General features: G+C 37.2%; 1 pseudogene; it reads right to left on the reverse strand.

Annotated features, from left to right (window-relative positions):
- Positions 1-11,726: 11,726 nt before the first annotated feature.
- Positions 11,727-12,229, reverse strand: LOC125922364 (eukaryotic translation initiation factor 4H-like; annotated as a pseudogene).
- Positions 12,230-14,497: the final 2,268 nt, after the last annotated feature.

Here is a 14,497-nt window from a genome sequence, read left to right on the forward strand (position 1 = left end):
GACCGCGCCTGGGTGGCGCAGTCGGTTAAGCGTCCGACTTCAGCCAGGTCACGATCTCGCGGTTCGTGAGTTCGAGCCCGCGTCAGGCTCTGGGCTGATGGCTCGGAGCCTGGAGCCTGTTTCCGATTCTGTGTCTCCCTCTCTCTCTGCCCCTCCCCCGTTCATGCTCTGTCTCTCTCTGTCCCAAAAATAAATAAAAAACGTTGAAAAAAAAAATTAAAAAAAAAAATCCCATTGCAACTCCAACTCCAAAGAAACAGAATTACCAAAATAAAATTTTCTTTCTTTTCTGAAATAGAAGTACATAATCCAGGGGCAACTGGGTGGCTCAAGACGGTTGAGTGTTAAACTTTCGTTCAGGTCATGATCTCACAGTCTGTGAGTTCGAGCCTCACGTTGGGCTCTGTGCTGACAGCTTGGAGCCTGGAGCCTGCTTCGGATTCTGTGTTTCCCTTTCTCTCAGCCTCTCCCCCACTCGTGCTTGTTCTCTCTCTCTCTTTCTCTCTCTCTCTCTCTCTTTCTCAAAAATAAATATTTAAAAAATTTCTTTTAATTTTTTTTTAAATTTTTTAATGTTTTTATTTATTTTTGAGACAGAGAGAGACAGAGCATGAGCAGGGGAGGGGCAGAGAGAGAGGGAGACACAGAATCTGAAGCAGGCTTAAGGCTCTGAGCTGTCAGCATAGAGCCCAATGCGGGGCTCGAACTCACAGACCATGAGATCATGAGCTCATGAGCTGAAGTCAGACACTTAGCCTACTGAGCCACCCGGGCACCCCTTAATGTTTATTTTTGAGAGAGAGACAGGGCGTGAGTGGGGGAGAGGCAGAGAGAGAAGGAGGCACAGAATCTGAAGCAGGCTCCAGGCTGTGAGCTGTCAGCACAGAGCCCCACGTGGGGCTTGAACCCACAAACTATTAAAAAGAATAATAAAAACAAGAAGTTCATAATCCAAAGCCTAATTTCTCTCAACTTGGAATTCTCCTGAGTCACAGACAGATGGATTCTTAATAATTTAGTAGATTCTGGGGTTCTATTAGCAGTTGCAGCCTAAATTTTGTCATTAGAATGGACCTAATTCCTTCAGGGTCTCAGAAAATCTAACAAAAGTTTCTGATATGCAGCAGATTAAAAAGTTTGAAGAGTTAGTAACATACAAAATAATATCACGACCCTGCCACCATCTATACCATATTTAGAAAAAAAAAACTATTCAGCTCATCTGGTTAAGTGTCCGACTTCAGGTCAGGTCATGATCTCAGAGTTTGTGGGTTCAAGCCCCCCATCAAGCCCTGTGCTGACAGCTTGGAGCCTGGAGCCTCCTTGAGATTGTGTGTGTGTGTCTCTCTCTCTGCCCCTCCCTCACTCATGCTCTGTCTGTCTCTCTTTCAAAAAAATAAATAAATAAATAAATAAACATTACATAATATTTAAAGTAAAAAAAAAGATAACATTAAAAAAAAGGGGGCACTTGGGTGGCTCAGTCGATTGGGCGTCCAATTTTGGCTCAGGTCATGACCTCACAGCTTGTGGATTTGAGCCCCCCATCAGGCTCTGTGCTGACAGCTCAGAGCCTGGAGCCTGCTTCGTATTCTGTGTCCCTCTCTCGCTCTGCCCCTTACCCGCTCATGCTCTATCTCTCTCTCTCTCTTAAGAATAAATAAAACATTAAAAAAAAAAAAAAGAAAAAAAAACTATTCCCTAAGGCAATTATTCCAGGCAATGTTGAGCTACTGAACCTCAATATTTAGTATTCATCAAGACCATAGCAGGAACTCAATGGTATTCAAGGAAAAGAGAAACTATTCCTCGTTTTAACTTTTCCAGGGTGCCAATTACTTTATGCCTGTTGCCCAGATACCATGTGAGGTTTTCAGGATTCTTCAGAGCAACAAAACCAATATATGTATGTATATATGTCTTTATATTCATACATACACATCCAACCATATATATATATATATATATATACACACACACACATTTATGTGGGAGAAAGTCTGGGTGATTGTAGGTATGTGAGTGTGTAAAGAGATTTTTTTTTTAAGTTTATTATTGTTTTTTAGTAATATCTGCACCCAACGGGGGCTCAAACCCATGACCTTGCGATCAAGAGTTGCATGCTCTTCCAACTGAGCCAAGCAGGCGCCCCTGAAGAGATTTATTTCAAGAAATATGCTCACATGATTTTGGGGGCTGACTAGTCCAAGATCCATAGAGTGGGTTGGCAGACTGAAACTTAGGCAAGAGTTGATGTTGCAGTCCTGAGTCTGAAATCTGTAGGCGGCCTGGGGAACAGTAGGGTAAAGTTTCTATGTATAGTCTTGAGGGCAGAATTTTTTTTTTGGGGGGGTGGTGGGGAATCTAGCTTTTTGTTCTTAATGCTTTCAACTGATTGAATAAGGCCCACCTACATTGTGAAGATAATCTCCTTTACTTTAAGTCAACTGATTAGAAACATTAATCACATTCCAGAATACCTTCACTGTACCATCTAGACTAGTGTTTGATCAAACAACTGGGCAACATAGCCTAGCTATGTTGACACATAAAATTAACTATCACATCATGCCCTGTATACTTAAATTAAGCTGTGAACAAACTCCCAGAAAGATGTTGGTTTTGACACAAGATTTGGTATATTAGAGAGAGTTGAGTACATGAAGGAATCCTAAGCTTCCTCTTATTAAGTAAGTCAATAGCCAACATAAAATCATGCCATGGGAGGAGGGTAGCCCTGAGTTTGTGTTCAGTACCAGATGGGTCCAAAGTTAGCTTTTCTACAGCTCCTCTGTGGCCCTAAGCATGGAATAAAATTTGGGTTAGTGATTCTACTGTTGTCTACATCCTGCTAGAACCTGAGTTTTAGAATATCTGCTTTCTAGAAGCTGATTTCTATAATAACAAGGAATATAACTGCTTTGCAGTTTAGAAGCAACCAATACTGTTCTGCCAACCATTGACCAAAAAGCTTTAAAGGATCTTTCCTCTGTATGGAATGTTTGTCTCAGCTGCTTCAGTTGAGGACAAGCAGGGCCTGCTAAGAGGCCTCAGAGCCATACTTTATTAAGGCGCTATTGTTGGTGTTCTTGTGTATTTGTGCCTATAACTGAGTCTTTGAGTCTACTGAGACAAAGCAGAAAGTTCTGCTGTCATCTGCAAACTGTCTCACAGACCTCCATCCATTCTTTGAGGCTATCCATTTGGCCGCCTTTGGCTTGGATCCTCTTCTGGCTCTTACCGAGGCTGTTCTCAAGGAATATACCACCTTTGCCCAAGACCTGCTTGAAGAAAAAACAAAAAAACAAACAAAAAAAAAACACTCATTTAAGGTGAAATCCTACATAAGCTGCAGTTATCTCTAAGGCCACTATACCACATTATTGATACCAAGGTTACAGGGGTCAAAACTGGCCCAGTATAACCCTTATTAAAAAACATCAACGTCAAAAATCTTTCCCTTTATACCAGAGATTAAGGACAGAAACAATGCCCTTTTCATTCCAAAAACCTCTCCTCATGAGTGTTTTATCTAATATTTTGTTATTTCATTTTTCAGTGTTCTCAATCCAAGCACAATTGGGTCCTTTACAGACCATTGAAGGCTACTCTTCTTGGCTCAGCTTCCATACAATATTAAGAAACAAAATAAATGATTAAAGATGATGCAAGAATATTGCCATTATTATTGACAGAGGCCAAGCTGGAAAATATGACTTTAGGCCCTAGCCAAAGAGAATTACTAAACCACAGAGTTAGGCAGAATTTATCTTTAAAGAAAGAGTACATGCCCACTCCCAGAAGAGAGTAGCAATGAGCAAAACATGCCAGCCCTTCTCCCCAATTTACTAGTTAGATAAGACACTTCACCTCTGCAGGAGCACAATGAATAAGGGAGTGAATAGCAATTCAAAATTAAAACAACGAATCTCCTTTTGCTTTGAGGAAATCTCAGAAGTATCCTCATTATCATGGAGCAATCAATGATCATCTGTTCACATCCCCCCCCTCCCACACCTGTCCCAGTCGTTCATTTTTTATCATTTTGGGATTTTGGCCAGACCGGCCTGAGAAGGGGCTTCCTGGTGCTTAGCTACAAAGCCTGAGAATCATCATTGTTAGTGGGAATCATGCAGTTGGGAGGAGTTCGGCAATTAAGATATATCTTGGTTCCTAGCACTGCTAAATCCTTGGAAGGGTGCTATTTGAACCTAATTCTAACTGCATAAAGAAAAATGGATTTTGTGAAGAAAATATCTGCAGAAAAGGATATGGTTAATGAGCTCTATTGGAATAAAATAAAGGGTCAAATAGGTCTTCAGGGACCATCTGCCAAAAAGAACTCACAAAGACCTGAGGCATAAACTGTAAGCACTGTATGACATTCCTCAAATTGTTTTTGTTGTTATTCTTGTGAGCCCATTGTATTATCAATAAAAAAAGGCACAGACAAATTGGGTTTCAGGTATCGATTTGAGAAATTGCAGGTAAGTAGTAACAAAAACAATAAAGTGAGAATGTTTGGTACACTCTGCAGGCAGTTACTAGAGACAGATGACAAGGTATATAACAGATGGTGGCAATTTAAAAAATCTGTTATTAGATTGCCTTGATGAAGAATTACTTTGAAGATGATATTTCTCTATCTTCAGACTTTCCTCTAATTCTAAGCCTAAGACTAATTATGAACTATTATTATAAAAGAAAGAAGTAGTGAGAAAGGAGGGTCATGACTTTACTGTGGGTGAGGTAGGTAGAGATTTGTTTAGTAAATAGTTGTTTTCCTCTTCTATACGCAGTCTCCCAATTTTCTTTGGAATAGAAGTCATGTTTTCATTGTGGAAGTGTTAGTTAAGAAAATAACCTCAGTCCTCAAATGCTTTCAGTACATTTGTTCTATGACAGATTAGTTAAGGAAATAATTATTTCCACATATCTTTGGCAAATAAGAACAAATTCATAAAATGTCATGTGCATGATCTTGTGAATCCGAGTTTACATATCTTAGTTATTTTCTTTCATAGTAGTTCAGAGCTGAAATTTATTCATTTGAACATCTTAATTCTTAGCAGTGGTTGGCCTACCTTCTGTCTGAATGAAATTATTTTACAAATAAGAAAATAGATAAGCCTATGAATTAGAACAAGGCATACTCTTATTATACTAATCATTAGACTTTATTATTACCTGCCAAAACATAATGTGACTATGTATATTTAAAGCTGAAAATATTTTCTTGAATATCTTAGTTTTCTCAGAATTATTTGAATGGTTAGAGGTGGGGGTGTGGTATTATGGAGAGCCAGAAAAAATATTCTCGAACATTCTATTCTGGATATGTCTATGGAGGGAAAACATTTCTGGAGTTCTACCATAAAAGTATTCATTACAGAATGACTAGACTTGTTAAATTAAGCAATAAACCTTTTAGAGGAAGAGTAGAACATCTTAATGACCTGATATTAAGCAAATATTCTTACATAGGACATAACTATAAGGGAAAAAATGACAAATTAGATTATATCAAGATAATAATACCAAAAGATACCACTAAGAGACCAAAAGTTAAGTCACAGAATCAGGGAAGATATTTGAAGTACATATAATAAAGGAAATATAACCAGTATGTGTGTGTGTATATATATATATATATATATATGTACATATACACACACACCTATATACATCTATGTGTAAACATACTCAACACACATACACACACTCATAAATATAATAGACACACAGTATCTTTCAAATCAATTTTATTTATTTATTTAGTTTCAAGTTTTTATTTAAATGGTAGTTAGTTAACATAGAGTGTAATATTAATTTCAGGAGTAGAATTTAGTGATTCATCACTTATATGCAACACTCAAGTGCTCATCACAAGTGCCCTCCTTAATACCTATGACCAATGAGCACATCCCCTGCCCAACTTCCCTCCAGCAACCCTCAGTTTGTTCTGTATATTAAAGGTCTGTTTCTTGGTTTGTCCCTCTCTCTCTTCTCTTTTTCTTTCCCCTAGTTTCATCTGTTTTTTTTTTTCTTAAATTCCACATATGAGTGAAATCATATGGTATTTGTCTTTCTCTGATTGACTTATTTTGATTAGCATAATACACTCTGTCTTTAGACAGTCAAGACATTGAAAATAAGTAAAAGATTTGAGCATGCATTTCACAAAAAAAAAGGGTATTAAAATGACCAGTTAACATAAAAAGTTACTCAACTTCACTAGTCAATAGGGAAGTGTAAATTATAACCACGGCGTGATACAAACTCACCAAAATGACTAAAATGAAAATTACATAAAATAAGTCATGGGGAGAATGTGGGACTGAACACCAGTAATGTAATTGAAAATTAGTATAACTACTTTAGAAAAATCTATGTGGTATTTTTTAAACCTGTGAATATCATATTTAACTCTGAGGTTAAATTCAAGGAAAATACACCAAAAATATGTCTGCCAAAAATATGAACAAGAATGTTCATAGCAGTAGTATTTGTAAAACCAAACAGGAAACTCTTTCAATGCCATCAAGAGTACATAAATATTGGTATATTTCCACAATGAAATGTTATATAGTAATGAAAATAAAAAAAAAAAACTACTAGTACAAGCAACATGGATAAATCCTCCAATTATAATATTGAGTGAAAATAATCAGAAAGCCAAAGAATCTATCTGTATCATTCCAATAGTATAAATTTCAAAAAAAGCAAACCTAACCCGTGGTGTTGGAACTCAGGATTGCAGTGTCATTGTGGGGAATACTGACCGGAAAGGGGTCCAATGGAGGGGAAGGTCGGTATGCTGTTCTTCTGTTTCTTGAGTTGTGGATCTAGTTACCCAGATGTGTTTACTTGGGCATATTTATCTGGATACTTAGGATTTGTACATTCTTCTGAATGCATGTTATGCTTCACAAAATGTAAAACTGTATTGACAGCTGAAAATTCACATATTGCCATAGAACTTCTGTAACACTAAACACTATGCCTTCCCTAGTAGGCTGCATTGAGCTTTATTTTATATCTATTTACTTTATGTCTATTTGTTATGTATTCCTGCCTTTTTCTGATTTACTTTCCTTGGGTATTGGCTTTGTTGTAGAAATCCAGTGTACTTCAAGTATAAGACCTCAAAATATGTCCATAAGGACAATTCAGGCAAAACAATGCAAGAACGGAGTTTTCACACATAACAATCTGTTTAGAAATTTAGCTTTTAACCAATGGAAGGAATAACATTCATGAAATAAGCAAAAATGTTAATGAAATGGAATTTGCACCAATTATTTAAGCTAGTGAATAGGTCACACATTGAGCAAACTGTCCTGGAAAAGTTACTAATTTCTTTTATTTTGAAACAGTGCACATTTGGCTAAAGGTCCAAGGTAGAGCTGTCTAATTCACTAAAATTCCTTCCTCCTTTCCAATTATTTTAAACCACTGGTTTTAAGTTTTATTTGCTGAATTTTTTGCATTTCCAAATAGGAATCCAGTCAGTACAAAAGAGTATCTTGATAGCTGTTATCTTTCTCTTTCTCTCTCTCTCTCTTTCTCTCTCTCTCTATCATCTATCATCTATCTATCATCTGTTTATCATCTATCACTACCTGTCTCTATCATCTAATCTATCCATTTATTATCTATTTATATATTATCTATCTATATCTATCATCTATCATCTCTCTTCTATCTTTCATTTATCACTATATCTTTATGCATCATCTATCTATATCTCTCTATATCTATTATCTATCTATTTATCTATTATCTATCTATCTATCTATCCATCTCCATATATACCTATCATCTTTCCATCTGGTATTTACTTGGAAAACACGAATAGCTCTTCATCACTTAGAAATAGCAATAGGTAATATGGCCATTGGTTTACCTTTGACGTTTACATAAAATGTATAATCTGAAACCACTATCCAGGCTATCTTAGAATCTCTAAGGAGAACTACAAGAATTTTACTTTCTTTACAAATGCTTGAATTTCAGTATGCTCAAGAATTTTGGTACTCCTGCTCAATAGCCTAGAAGAAAAGAAGAGATATAGAGGGTACAAGTTGCAAGGAAATATTTTGTCCTTTCTCCTCCTTCTCCTCCCCTATTCAAATTTGCACGAGAAGTTTCTCCACAAGATTTATGACAGCTTGTTTTCTTCCTCCCTGAATAGGAGAGAACAGGACAGGGTACGGTCAGTCCTCATCTTATGAATAGACTGCATTACAAAAACTATCGTATTAGTTATGTATTTGGACTCTTAGTGAGCTTTTAAATCAACACTCAAAGCACACAGTAATTTAGTTGAACTTGAGCTATGCTGATGCCATCTTTTTAAAAATGATAAACAAATGCCAATTATACCATAGTTTATCAGAGAAAAACATTCACAAATCTAACCTTGCACGGGTTTGCAGGCAGTGTCCCTGCAGCAGTAGGTCTCTGAAAGTGGACAGAGCTTGGAACATTTACATTGTAAGCTCGGACATCTTCACCTGAATACATTTATGTTAGTGCTTTGAGAGGTCATCTCATATCTAATACCTGAAGGAGATTATTTATATATAATTCTATGTAGTGTCATATAATTGTTGAGAATGACATTTTGGAGTAAACCAGACTTAGATCTATTCCTAATTTAAAGTTTCAGGTTTCTCACTGTATTTTCTTCCAGTTTTATTAAGAAATATTTGACATGCATCCTTGTATAAGTTTAAGGCATACAGCATGTTGGTTTGATTTACATACAGTGTGAAATGATTGCAGTGGGTTTAGCTAAGATCCATACTCTCATAAAAAGAAAAGAAGAAGATACGAAAGGAGAAAAAAAAGGAGGAAACATCTCCTTTCATGAGAATTCTTAGGGTATACTTATACTTTTTTTTTTGACAACTTCCCTATTTATCACACAGCAGTGTTAGACATAGTTTTCATGCTGCACATTACATCTCTAGCACTTCATTATCTTATAACTAGAAGGTTGCACCTTTGACCACCTTCCTATAATTCCCTTTTCCACTACTCTTTGTCTCTGGTAGCCACCGTCTCATCTCTTCTGAGTCCCCGCCCCCCCCACTTAGATTCTTTTTTCTTTTTTAATATGAAATTTATTGTCAAATTAGTTTCATACAATACCCAGTGTTCATCCCAACAGGTGCCCTCCTCAATGCCCATCACCCACTTTCCCCTCCCCCCACCCCCCATCAACCCTCAGTTTATTCTCAGTTTTTAAGAGTCTCTTATGATTTGGCTCCCTTCCTCTCTTTTTTTTCCTTCCCTTCCCTCATGGTCTTCTGTTAAATTTCTCATGATCCACATAAGAGTGAAAACATGGTATATGGCTTATTTCCCTTAGATTCTTCATATAAATGAGATCATACAGTATTTGTCTTCTCTGTCTGACTTGTTTCACTTAGCACAATGCCTTCAAGGTCCATCCATATTGCTACAAGTGGTAAGATTTCCTTATATTTTCTTGTTGAATAATATCCCATTATCTATATATATATCTCTATATCCATATCTCTATCTCTATCTATCATCTATCTGTTGCATTTTTTAATTCGTTCATCTGTTGATGGACACAGCGTTTTTCCATGTATTGCCTATTGTAAATAATTCTCTCCTATGCTTTCTATGTTTTGGTTATTGTAAATATTGTAAAAAAATGTTTATTTTATATACATGTACTATCACCTCTTTATCCGTTCATCTATCAATGGACACTTAGGTCATTCCCACATTTTTGCTATTGTAAATAATGCTGCTTAGAATATGGGGTACAGATATTTTTTCAGGTGAGTTTTTCTTACCTTTGGATATACTCCCAGAAGTGGAATTCCTGGATCATATAGTAGTTCAATTTTAATTAAAACTTTTTTTAACTACTTTAATTTGTGAGAGAGATAAAGAGGGAATGAGCAGGGGAGGACTAGAGAGAGAGGGAGAGAGAGAATACCAAAGGCTCTGAATTGTCTATGCAGAGCCTGATGTGGGGTTTGATTTCATGAACCGTGAGATCATGATCTGAGTTGAAATCAAGAGTTGAACACGTAACCAACTTAGCCACCCAGGCACCCCTCTATTTTTAAGTTTTTGAGGATTTTCCATACTGTTTTCTGTAATGGTTTTTTACCAATTTGCAATCTCACCAACAGTGCATAAAGTTTCCCTTTTCTCCACATCAACACCAGAGTTTGTTATCTCATGTCTTTTTGATAATAGCCATTCTAACAGACATGAGGTGATCTCTCATTCTTGTTTTAATTTCCATTTCCTTAATGACTAGTGATGTTAAGTAAATTTTCATGTACCTATTGATATTTTGCATATCTTCTTTGGATAAATGTCTATTCAGGTGCTTTACCCATTTGTTATTTGCATTATTTGGTCTTTGTCTTTGCTATTGAATTATATGAGGTCTATATATGTTTTGGATATTCATCCTTTATTAGAAAAGTGGTTTGCAAATATTTTTTCCCATTCTGTAGGTTGTCTGTTCACTTTATTATTTCTTTTGTTGTGCAGAAGTTTCTAGTGTGATGTATATCCATTTATTTATTTTTTTATTTTGTTGCTTGTGCTTTAGGTGTCATGGTCAAAAAATAATTACCAAGACCCATGTCAAGGAGTTTTGTTCTTCTAGGAGTTTCATGGTTTCAGTTCTTAATGGAAGATTTAATTTATTTCAAGTTAATTTTGTGAGTGGTGTAAACGTGAGTCCAGTTTTATTCTTTTACATGTGAATATCTAATTATCTCAGCACCATTTATTGAAGAGACTGCCTTTTGTCCATTGACTATATTTGGCTCCTATGTCAAATATTAGTTGACCATATGTGCTTGGGCTTATTTCTGGGCTGACAATTCTGTTCCATTGGTCTCCTTGTCTGCTTCAATGCCAATATCATATTGTTTTTTTTGTTTGCTTTGAGTGTTTTGTAAGATTTTCTTTTATTTAAAAGATTATTCACAAAATGCCATACCCATAGATTTACTTTCTGACATACAGCTGAATGTGGAATTCCATTCTTACATTTAAAAGTCAGCTGGATTGCACAGTTTAGATGAATTTGTTTTGTTCTTAAGCTTTCCACATTGAAGATGTAAGTAGTCATCTGAAAGCATCAGGTTTGATTACAACCACATAATACATGTCTTTCTTAAGTATTGGTGTTACACAAATGGTTCTTATTTTGGAAGGAGAGGTGGCAGGTAAAGGAGGGAAAGGAGAGAGAGTTCATAGTTGCTGAGACCTCAGGACAGAGACACAGTGAGAGAAGCCAATGATGTCAGCTAGTGAGGACAACTCCCTAAGCACACTGCTAAGCAGGCTAGGGGACCTTGTAGCACCCCTTCCCCTCCCACTGGCTGGTCTCTTCCACTGGCTCTAGTTGCTGGCTGGCCCTGAACTACTCTCAATTGGAAGGACCGGGACTCGGTGCAGGACCCAGGTTGTTCACACACAGGCGTTGGAGCTCAGAAGCAACGGCCCAGGCCCTGGCCCTGGGTATGTGCCAAACACAGTGTGTGGGAACAGGCAACTGTGTCCTAAGGAGGAGACCTGGTGACTTATAGCCTCTGAAGGCTCTTGACAGCTCTGTAGAGTAAAATCCTCAATTCATCAAGTGAAACAGTAAAGTGCCAGATTTTAGGCCCATTTTCATTATAAAATTCAGGGAGGGTGGTAAGCACAGCATCTCACTGTTACTTACGCCAAGGAACAGACAGATAAATGCAAGGCAGAGACGGGGACACACACATGACAAAGGTCTGAGGAGCGTCTGTGTCCTCACTGCGAGCACAGCCTCTGTCATCCGGTCCACCTTTCCTGAATCCAAAGCCACTTTTATCTTGTTTTGTGTCTTCTGCAATGTCTGCATGAAGTGACTGATCACCCAACAATGCACCATCATATGTCAAGCCTTCATTATGGGAATCCACCTCATCAAATTCTACATAGCAGAATTTGTCTGTGTTTTTGTCTCTGACTAGCGGTACACTCCTTATGCTGAGATCCTTAAAGATAGCATCTGTGTCACCCTGAACTGTGTTAAAAGGTAGATTTCCTACATATGCTGTGTAGCGGGGCTCTGTGGGCATCTCCTTCTGGCTATGGGAACCAAGGCCACAAGCACTGCCGCAGGACCCTCTGCCATGCCAGAGCTGCTGTAGGACCTATCATGGTAGCTATCACCAGAGTCTGCCATTTGCCTTCTCCTCTGGGAGAGGAACAAGTATCATACTGTTTTGATGACTATAGCTTTATAGGATAGCTTGAATCAAGAGGAATGATATCTCCTGCCTTGTTCTTTCTCAAGGTTGCTTTGGCTATTTGGAATCTTTTGCAGTTTCATATAAATCTTATGAGTGCTTTTTCTGACATCTGTAAAAAATACCATTGGAATCTTGATAGAGATTGCATTGAATCTATAGGTGGCTTTTGGTAGTATTGACATTTTAACAATATTGATTCTTCTAATCTGTGAATATGGGATGCGTTTCCATTTATTTGTATCTTTGATTTTTTTTAATCAATGACATAGTTTTCAGCATAGATATCTTTCATCTTTCCTAGAAATTGAGACTAACTATTATTGTAATTACTGGAAAGAAAATTTTTTCAATATCAGATGGACTTAAATTCTTGGCTTTCAACAAATAACAAGGAAGGAGACTTAATAAAGTTGTCATCCAATAGATTATTAACATTTTAATTTTTTTGATGATTTTTAATATTTTATTTTTGTCAGATAAATCAGAACAAATGGGATGTATATATATACACACACACTACAAATGTACATGCATATATGTGTGTGTTTGCATATACATATATATGTATATATCATGAGATTTATTGCAAAAAGTTGATTTGTATGATTGTAAGGCCTAGTTAGGCAAGTCTGAAATCTGTAAGGCAGACCTTCAGACTAGAAACTCTAAGGCAGGAATTGATATTGCACTTTTTAAGTGGAACTTCTGAATTACTTCTTCCTCAGGTATATCTCAGTTTATCAATGAGAAGCTCCTTTACATAAAATCAACTGATGGTAAAGAAGATATCCAGATGCCCAACAGACACATGAAACGATGCTCAATGTCACTGATCATCAGGGAAATACAAATCAAAGCCACACTGAGATACCACCTCACCCTGGTCAGAGTGGCTAAAATGAACAAATCAAGACTATAGATGCTGGCAAGGATGTGGAGAAAAGGGAACCCTCTTGCACTGTTGGTAGGGATGCAAACTGGTGCAGCCGCTCTGGAAAACAGTGTGGACGTTCCTCAAAAAACTAAAAATAGAACTACCCTATAACCCAGCAATAGCACAGCTAAGAATTTATCCAAGGGATACAGGAGTGCTGATGCATAGGGGGCACATGTACTCCAATGTTTATAGTAGTGCTTTCAACAATGGCTACATTGTGGAAAGAACCTAAATGTCCATCAACGGATGAATGGATAAAGAAGATGTGTTTTATACATACAATGGAATACTACTTGGCATTGAGAAAGAATGAAATCCTGCCATTTGCGGCAACATGGATGGAACTGGAGGGTATTATGCTAAGTGAAATAAGTCGGTCAGAGAAAGACAGATACCATATGTTTTCACTCATATGTGGAACTTGAGAAACTTAACAGAAGACCATGGGGGAAGGGAAGTGGAAAAAATAATTACAAATAGAGAGGGAGGTAGGCAAACCATGAGACTCTTAAATACAGAGAACAAACAGGGTTGATGGGGGGTGGAGAGAGGGGAAAGCGGGTGATGGGCGTTGAGGAAGGGCACTTGTTGGGATGAGCACTGGGTGTTGTATGGAAGTCAATTTGACAATCAGTTACAAAAAATAAAAATAAAAAAAAATAAAAGGAGTCCTTATCCCACATAATGAAGATATTTCATTTTGGGACTTCACATAATCTGTGTTCTTTTTTTTTTTGTTTATTTATTTTTGAGAGAAAGAGAAGCAGACAGAGTGCAAGTGGGGAGGGGCAGAGAGAGAGAGAGAGAGGGAGACACAAAATCTGAAGCAGGCTCCAGGCTGTCAGCACAGAGCCTGACAAGGAGCTTGAACCCCTGAACCGTGAGATCATGACCTGAGCTGAAGTCAGACACTCAACCGACTAAGCCACCCAGGTGCTCTGTCACATAATCTATGTTCTTTTGGGAATATTCTTTTGTAATAAAAATGTTATTTTCATTAAAAATTTCAAAAAATAGTCAATTGATGGTAGATATTAATCACATGTATAAAATACCTATTCAGCAACACCTATATTCATTTGATGAAATAGCTGGGTAGCGTAGGCCTATCTAAGTTGACGTATAAAACCGATCATCGCACATACCAACCTCAGTAAATTAATATATCGATATAGTGTTGTGTTAAGAAGGTGTCTGAGGCTACAGTTTAATTCAGCAGAGAAAAGTGCCTTAATCTATTAGTGCAATACATATATATGCTATG

Source organism: Panthera uncia, chromosome B1, assembly GCF_023721935.1.
Source record: "Panthera uncia isolate 11264 chromosome B1, Puncia_PCG_1.0, whole genome shotgun sequence".
NCBI lineage: Eukaryota > Metazoa > Chordata > Mammalia > Carnivora > Felidae > Panthera > Panthera uncia.